Genomic DNA, 8,362 nt, shown 5'->3' with positions numbered 1-8,362 from the left:
CACAATAGCCACAAACAATATAAGGTATCTTGGTGTGACTCTAACCAAACAAGTGAAAGATCTATATGACAAGAACTTCAGGTCTCTGAAGAAGGAAATAGAAGAAGACCTCAGAAAATGGAAAAATCTGCCATGCTCTTGGATCGGCAGGATTAATATAGTTTAAATGGCCATCTTGCCAAAAACAATCTAGAGATTCAATGCATTCCCCATCAAAATCCCAACTCAGTTCTTCACAGAGTTAGAAAAAGCAATTCTCAAATTCATCTGGAATAACAAAAAACCCAGGATAGCTAAAACTATTCTCAACAACAAAAGAAATTCTTGGGGAATTAGTATCCCTGACTTCAAGCAATACTACAGAGCAATAGTATTAAAAACTACATGCTATTGGCACAGTGACAGACAAGTGGACCAATGGAATAGAATTGAAGATCCAGAAATGAACCCACACACCTATGGTCACTTGATCTTCGACAAAGGAGCCAAAAACATCCAGTGGAAAAAAGATAGCCTTTTCAACACATGGTGCTGGTTCAATTGGAGGTCAGCATGCAGAAGAATGCGAATTGATCCATTCTTATCTCCATGTACTAAACTTCATTCCAAGTGGATCAAGGACCTCCATGTAAAACCAGACACACTGAAACTAATAGAAAAGTAACTGGGGAAGACCCTAGAGGACATGGGCACGGGGGAGGAAAGGATTGATCTAGCATTGGAGGGGAATATAAGGACAGAGGAAAAAAAGGAGGGAGGTGACTGGAGAATGGATGGATAGAAGAAGGTTTATGGGACATATGGGGAGGGGGCATCCGGGAAAGGGGAAATCATTTGGAATATAAACAAAGAATATAGAAAACAAAAATATTAAACAAAAAGAAGTCAGACTCCAGAGAATGAAATAACCCTATTAAAAATGGGGTACAGAGCTACACGAAGAATTTTTAACTGAGGAATATCAAATGGCTATGAAGCACCTAAAGAAATATTCAGCTTCCTTAGTTATCAGAGTAAAGCAAATCAAAACAACCCTGAGAGTCCACCTCCAACCAGTCATAATGGCTAAAATAAAAAAAACTCAGGGGACAGCAGATTCTGGAGAGGATGTGGAGAAAGAGGAACACTCCTCCATTCCTGCTGGGATTGCAAGCTGGTACAACCACTCTGGAAATCAGTTTGGTATTTCCTCAGAAAAATGGACATAGTACTACCTGAGGACCCAGATGAACTTCAACAGAGGAATAAATACAGAAAATATGGCATATTTACACAGTGGAATACTACTCAGCTATTAAAAATGATGAATGCATGAAATTCTCAGGAAAATGGAATGAACTAGAAAATATCATCCTGAGTGAGGAAACCCAATCACAAAAGAACACACATGGTATGTACTCACTGATAAGCGGATATTAGCCTGGATGCTCAGAATACCGAAGATTCAATTCACAGACCACATGAAGCTCAAGAAGAAGGTAGACAAAATTGTGGATGCTTCCGTTCTACTGAGAAGGGTAACAAAATACAAGAGCAAATATGGAGATAAAGTATAGAGCAAAGACTGAAGGAAAGGCCATGCCAATTCTGTCTCTCCTGGGGATTCATCCCATATACAGTCACCAAACCCCCAATCTATTGTTGATGCCAAGAAATGCTTGCCGATAGGAGCCTGATATGGCTGTTACCTGAGAGGCCCTGCCAGAGTCTGACAAATACAGAGGTGGATGCTCAAAGCCAAACATTGGATTGAGCTTGGGGTACCCATTGAGGAGTTAGAGAAAGGCCTGAAGGAGCAGAAGGCGTTTGCAACCTCATAGGAAGAACAACAATATCAACCAGCCAGACCCCCCAGAGCTCCCAGGGACTAAACCTCCAACCAAGGAGTACACATGGCTCCAGCTGCATATGTAGCAGAGGATGGCCTTGTCAGGCATCAAGGGGAGGAGAGGTCCTTGGTCCTATGGAGAAGGCTGGATAGATGCTCCAGTGTAAGGGAATTGAGGGCAGGGAGGTGGCAGTTGTGTGAAATGTAAATAAAGAAAACTCCAAAAACAAAACAAAACTAAGAAATCCATGAAAACATGAACAAACAGGGTAAGGAACTAAATAAAATTGTGTAAGATTTGAAAAGGGAAATGGTCAATTTAAAAGATGAGGAAATTCTGGAAAAGATAAATTTGGAAAGGGAACAGGAACTACAAAATACAATTGAATATAAGCAATGTATGAATAAGAATTGAAGTACAAAAATAAAAAATGGATACTTCAGCCAAACAAAATGTTAATTTTAAAAATCTCTTGGTATGAAATATCCAAGAAATCTGAGATTCTATGAACAGACCAAATCTAAAAATATGAGGAATGGAGAAAGTAGACAAACCCAGCTAAAGGGCCCAGAAAATATTTTAAACAAAATCATGAGAAAATTTCCCTGATCTAAAAATGAGATGATTATCAATGTTCAAGGAGCATACAGACCACCAAATTACTAAACCAGAAACGAAAGTCCCCTAAGCAGATTATAATCAAGGCACTAAATGCACAGAACAAAGAAAGAACATAAAACCTCCACAGGGAAAGAGCAAGTGACATATAGACTCTTCAGAAAGGAGACGCTAAAAGCATAAAGGGTCTGGGCAGATATGCTGCAGATGCTGAGACACAGGCTCCAGACCAAACTATTATACTCAACAAAAGTTTTGATTGCTATAGAAGTAGAAAATAAAAGAAATTCATGATAAAATAAAATTTAAGTAATATTATTTAGAAATGCAGACCCATGGAAGGTGCTAGAAGGAAAACTCCAAGGAGGTTTTAGTAAAACCATGAGATTACAGGTAGTAAATAATCTCAGACAAGCAAAATCAAAAGAAGGGAACAATACACTCAGCAACACTACCACCACTACCACGCCAATAAAATTGATAGGAATCAACCATTATATGTTTATTGGTATCTTTCAATATGTGTGATCTCAATTCTCCAATCAAAAAGTCACAGAATGCAATCTCTGATAAGTGGATATTAATTAGCCCAGAAGCCGTGAATACCCAAGGTACAAATTGCATAACAAATGACTCCCATGAAGAAGTATGGAGAGGGTCCTGATCCTGGAAAGGATTGATCTAGCATTGGAAGGGAATATAAGGACAGAGAAAAAGGAGGGAGGTGATTGGAGAAGGGATGGAGAGAAGAAGGTTTATGGGACATATGGGGAGGGGGGATCCGGGAAAGGGGAAATCATTTGGAATGTAAACAAAGAATATAGAAAATAAAAATATTTAAAAAAATGTCACAGAGTAACAGAATGGATGAGGAAACAGGATTCATATTCAGTTGCATACAAGAAAAACATGTCAACATTAAGGATATACAATAACCACAAGAGGCCGAAAAAGGTATTTCAAGCAAGTGGACCTAAGAAAAAAGCTGGCATAGTCATTTTAATATGTAGTTAATTAGACTTGAGCTTAAAACTAATCATATGAGATAGGGAAGGACACTAATTACTTATCAAAGAAAAAAATCACTAAGATGATATTTCAATTAACATCTACATCCCAAACATTAAGGGCAAGTTTGTAAAAGAAATTCTACTATAGCTTAAATCACATACTGACTCTCACACACTGATAGAGAGAGGTGTCAACTCTCACCAATACAGATAATCCAGACAAAAAGTAAACAGAGAAATGCTGGAACTAACAGACAAATAAACTGAAAGTATTTATAGATCACTTCACCCAAATACAAAAGAATATACCTTCGTCTAAGGAACTTAGAGAACATTCTCAAAAATTGACCATATACTCAGTCACACAGCAAATCTCAGGAGATACAAGAAAATTGAAATGCCTTTAGGCATCCTATCAGAACACTATGCTTTAAAACTGGATATGAACAACAACAAAAACAACAGAAAGCTTACAAACTCATAGAAACTGAATCACTATGTAATGTATAAAGATAGAAATAAGAGAGAACTCAAAGATTTTCTAGAACCAAATGAAAATAAATACACATCATATCTGATCTTAGACAAATAAAAGAAGTTAAAGAAAATGTACAAGCACTAAATGCCTACATAAAAATTAATTAGTTGAATTTTTAAAACTGGATATATCTCATACTGACAACTTGAGAGAGCACATAAAATTTCTAAACAAAACAAAAAAATCAAACCCAAAAAGAGTAGAAGGCTACACATAATCAAATTCAGGTCTGAAATAAATTATGTTCAAGGAAAGAGAACAATAGAAAGAATAAAAAAAAAAGAGAGAGAAGGCTCATTGAGAAAATCATTAAGATCAACAAATCCTTATCCAAATTAACTAAAGGGCAGAGAGAACATCCAAATGAACTAAATCAAGCAAATACTAAGAAAATCCAGATAACCATAAGAATATATTTGAAAAATCTGGATTCTACACAATTGGAAAAATTTAAAGAAATAGATAATTATTCTAGATTCATACCACTTGTATTAATAAAATTCTTCAAGACACTGAGAATGAAGTTGAAGAAGATATCAGAATATAATAAGATATTCCATATTCATGGATCAGTAAAATTAACATACTAAAATTACCATCCTACAAAAGCAATCTACAGATTCAATGTAATCCACATCAAAATTCCAACACAAAGATGTCACAGATGTTGTAAGGACAAATCTCGGTTTCATATTGAAACATCAAAATGCCAATAGAGCTAAAAGAGTCCCAAACAATAAAGCAACTTTGGAGGTATCACTATCCTTCAAGTTGTACTACAGAAGAAGTAATTTGTTGGATTTTGTTTTTGCATCTAGAATAACAAAAACATTTTATTGACACAAAAAAGACAGATTATTGAACATGGGATATAATTGTAGAAACAGAAATCATTACAATTATGGACACCTTATTTTTCATAAAAAACAATCAGAAATACATACTGGAAAAAAGACAGCTTTGGCAAATGGTACTGGTCAAAATAGGCAGCTGCAGGTAAAAGAATACAAATAGATCCACATAGCATCCTGCACAAAAAGTACAAGAAAATCAAAGGCCTCAACATAAAACCAGAGACACTGAACATGACAGGCGAGAAAGTGGTGAATAGCCTTGAACATATTGGCACAGAAGATATTCTAAATAGTACACTTTTAGGGCAGGCACTGAGATAAAAAAAAAAAAAACTAATAAATGGTACATCGTGAAACAAAAGGGCTTCTGTAAGGCAAAGGAAACTATCATTCCATCAAGGAGGCAGACTACAAAATGGGTAAATATTTTGACTAACGCCATATCTGATAGAGGACTAATATGTAAACTATATAAAGAACTCGAGATACCAAGAAAAACAAATCATCCATATTAAAAATGGAGTGTAGATCTAAATAGAATTCTCCAATGAGGAAACTCAAATGGTTGAGAAACACTTAGAGAAATGTTCAATATCCTTGGCCATCTGGGAAATGCAAATCAAAACTACTTTGAGATTCCATCTTAGACCAGTCAGAATGGCTAAGATCACCTACACAAGTGACAGCTCATGCTGGGGAGGATGTGGAGTAAGGGAAGCACTCATCTTTGGTGGGAGTACAAATTTATACAGTTACTATGAAAGTCTGTGTGATAGTTGTGCTGGAGAATGGGAAAAGATCTAACTCCCAAATCCAGCTTTACCACTCTTGGGCACATACCCAAAGGATACTTCAACCTACCCAAGAGACATTTGCTCAACTGTGCCCATTGCAGCTCTGCTCATAAGAGGAAAAAGTAAAAACAAGCTAAATTTCCCTCAAGAGAAAAAGTATGTCCAATGTGCTTCATCCCACTAGCACAGGGTTCTAGCAGCTCCTCTCCTGAAGGTCCAAACTGACCACCAGTTTTCCCTGGATGATGATTTAAGTACAGTCTTTGTTGACAATGGATCCAACATGGGTAGAGTCCAGTGGGCTGGTTAGGATGTTCCCAGGCCCTCTTCCCCTCCATTCTGGGGTTGCCCTAGGCACCAGGGCATCATGGTGGGCATGGGTTAGAAGGACTCCTTTGTAGAGGCCCAGAGCAAGAGAGGCATCCTGACCCTAAAGTACCCCATTTATCATGGCATTGTCACCAACTGGTTCAATATGGAGAAGATCTAGTCCCAAACCTTCTACAACAAAAGGCATGTGACCACCGAAAAGAACACTATGCTGCTCACCATGTGCCCCTAAAACCCTAAGGCCAACTGGGAAAAGATCACCCACATCATGTTTGAGACTTGCAAAACCACAACCATATAAGTAGCAATACAGGTTGTGCTGTCCCTCTATGCCTCTGGTTGTACCGCTGGTATTGTGATGGAGTCCAGAGATGGGGGTCACAACCAATGGGCCCATCACTGAGAGCTCTGCTCTCTTCTGTGCCTTCCTGTGTCTGGACCTAGCTGGCCTGTACCTGACAGCCTACCTCATGAAGTATCTGACCAAGTGCGGCTAGAGTTCACCAGCACAGCTGGGAAGGAAGTCATGCATACCATCAGAGCAAAGTTGTGCTGTGTTGCCCTAGACCTGCAGGAAGAGATGGCCACTGCTGCATCCTCTTCCTCTCTGGAGAAGAGCTTTCAGCATCCAGGTCCTCACTATGGTCAATGAGCACTTCTGCTGTCTTGAGGCTCTTTTCTAGCCTTCCTTCTTGGGTATGGAATCCTGTGGCATCCATGAAGCTACATTCAATTCCATCATGAAGTGTGACATTGACATTCTGTATGTGTATTAATTATATTTAGATTCCTATGATCCCCCTAACCTTTCTAGTCTCCCTTCCATGTCTACTAACCCTTTCCTCCTCCTGGTTCTGTTTCAGACATAGGCTTGTTTGTTTGTGTTTGAGAAACCTAGAGGTTAACCAGGATTCTCTGTGTGACCATGAGTTAAAAACTCTATCTTGGAGACCAGATGCAGGACAGGGCTCAATGGATATATGGAAGATAATGACTCTCTCTCCCTCACAACCCACCAATACCTAATATTTAAGCAAGGGAGGGAAATGTGGAATGGGGTCCCTACCTGGCACAGGATTTACTGTGGCAAGGTTTTAGTCATGTATAGGCATTACAAATACTCACAAAGAAGGTTTTGCTGAGGCAGACACATGGGTGACAGGATGATTTGCTGAAGCAGACACAGGTAAGAGGATATTTTGCAGAAGCAGATACAGGCAAGAGAATGTTTGGCAGAAGCAGACAAAGGTTAGCAGATGTTTTGCTAAAACAGACTTGCGAGAGGAGAGGTAACGTTAAGAAAATATAAATATGAGTTATCAGACAGTGGGAGGAAAGTCTGGTATTGGTTCACCTCGCTCTTCCTCAATAGTCTTTGCTGGCCAGACTATGGCAATGGTTTGCCAGCAAAGAGTAATACAAAGAAATATTTAAAAATATGAGTTGGTTTCTTCTGAATTGCAATTTCTTAACAGTAAGGGGTCCCATAGGAAATTAATAGGTAAAAATTGAAATCAGTAAATAAGAAACTTGAGCCATGCATGCATATATGTGTTAAACAAATGACTAGATTTATAAGTTACCTTTAGAAAAGAATATATTTTTAAATCTATAAATGGATAGAGAAAACATACACAGAAAATTTTTGACATACACATACAACTACTTGCATGAAATACTTGTTATCTATACTAATCAAAAAAGTCTAACACTTGTCATCTATCTATACTAATCTAAAAAGGCTAATAACTAAGGAATAACAATGTTTACTTTTTATATTGTTAAAAGCTGCTGGTTAGTGATTGTGTTCACTACTACTGACATTTGAATGTTCTCTCACATTCCCGGAGCAGGAATTGGAATGTGAACAATCTTAACCACACATCAGGGTGGTTTTGACCTGGTGGTTCTCTTTAAAGAAAAGAAAATTCAGCTTACAAGGTGGAAAAACGAGGTTCACCAACTAGATGGAGGTCATCTTCAGCAACATAGTGTAACCCAGCAAGAGAGACAGCAAGAGAAAAGAGAGTTGAGGGGAAAGGAGGAGGAGGAGAAAGGGAAAAGGAAAGGAAGCAGGAAGTTAGGAACAAAGGAAGGGAGAAGAGGAGGGGAGGAAGTGAGAGGGAGGATGGTGGGGCAGAGGTTTCAAGGGAGGAGGGGAGCAAGGGAAGAGGTAGGATTGGATGCACTTCCTAGCTTTGAAAGGGCTTGCTATCAGGGGGCGTGGCCTGTGCTCAGGCAGGGCACACGTGGACAATGAAGAAGGCCATGCCTTCTCTGTGACGTCAGAGTCCTTCATACAGAAACCCAGTGAAGACTTGCCAGGACTGGCAGACTACAGCAATGCCACGACCAAGAAGCCTCTATGAGAGTCTGTTCTAGGAGGTTT

The 8,362-nt window shown here is 38.7% G+C and overlaps 1 pseudogene; it reads left to right on the top strand.

The window, feature by feature from the left end:
• Positions 1 to 1,460: 1,460 nt before the first annotated feature.
• On the top strand, positions 1,461 to 6,749 carry LOC127675555 (actin, cytoplasmic 1-like; annotated as a pseudogene).
• Positions 6,750 to 8,362: the final 1,613 nt, after the last annotated feature.

This window comes from Apodemus sylvaticus, chromosome X, assembly GCF_947179515.1.
Source record: "Apodemus sylvaticus chromosome X, mApoSyl1.1, whole genome shotgun sequence".
Classification (NCBI taxonomy): Eukaryota; Metazoa; Chordata; class Mammalia; order Rodentia; family Muridae; genus Apodemus; species Apodemus sylvaticus.
Note: the sequence above shows the minus strand (reverse complement) of the source record. Positions and strands in the feature narration are given on the sequence as shown.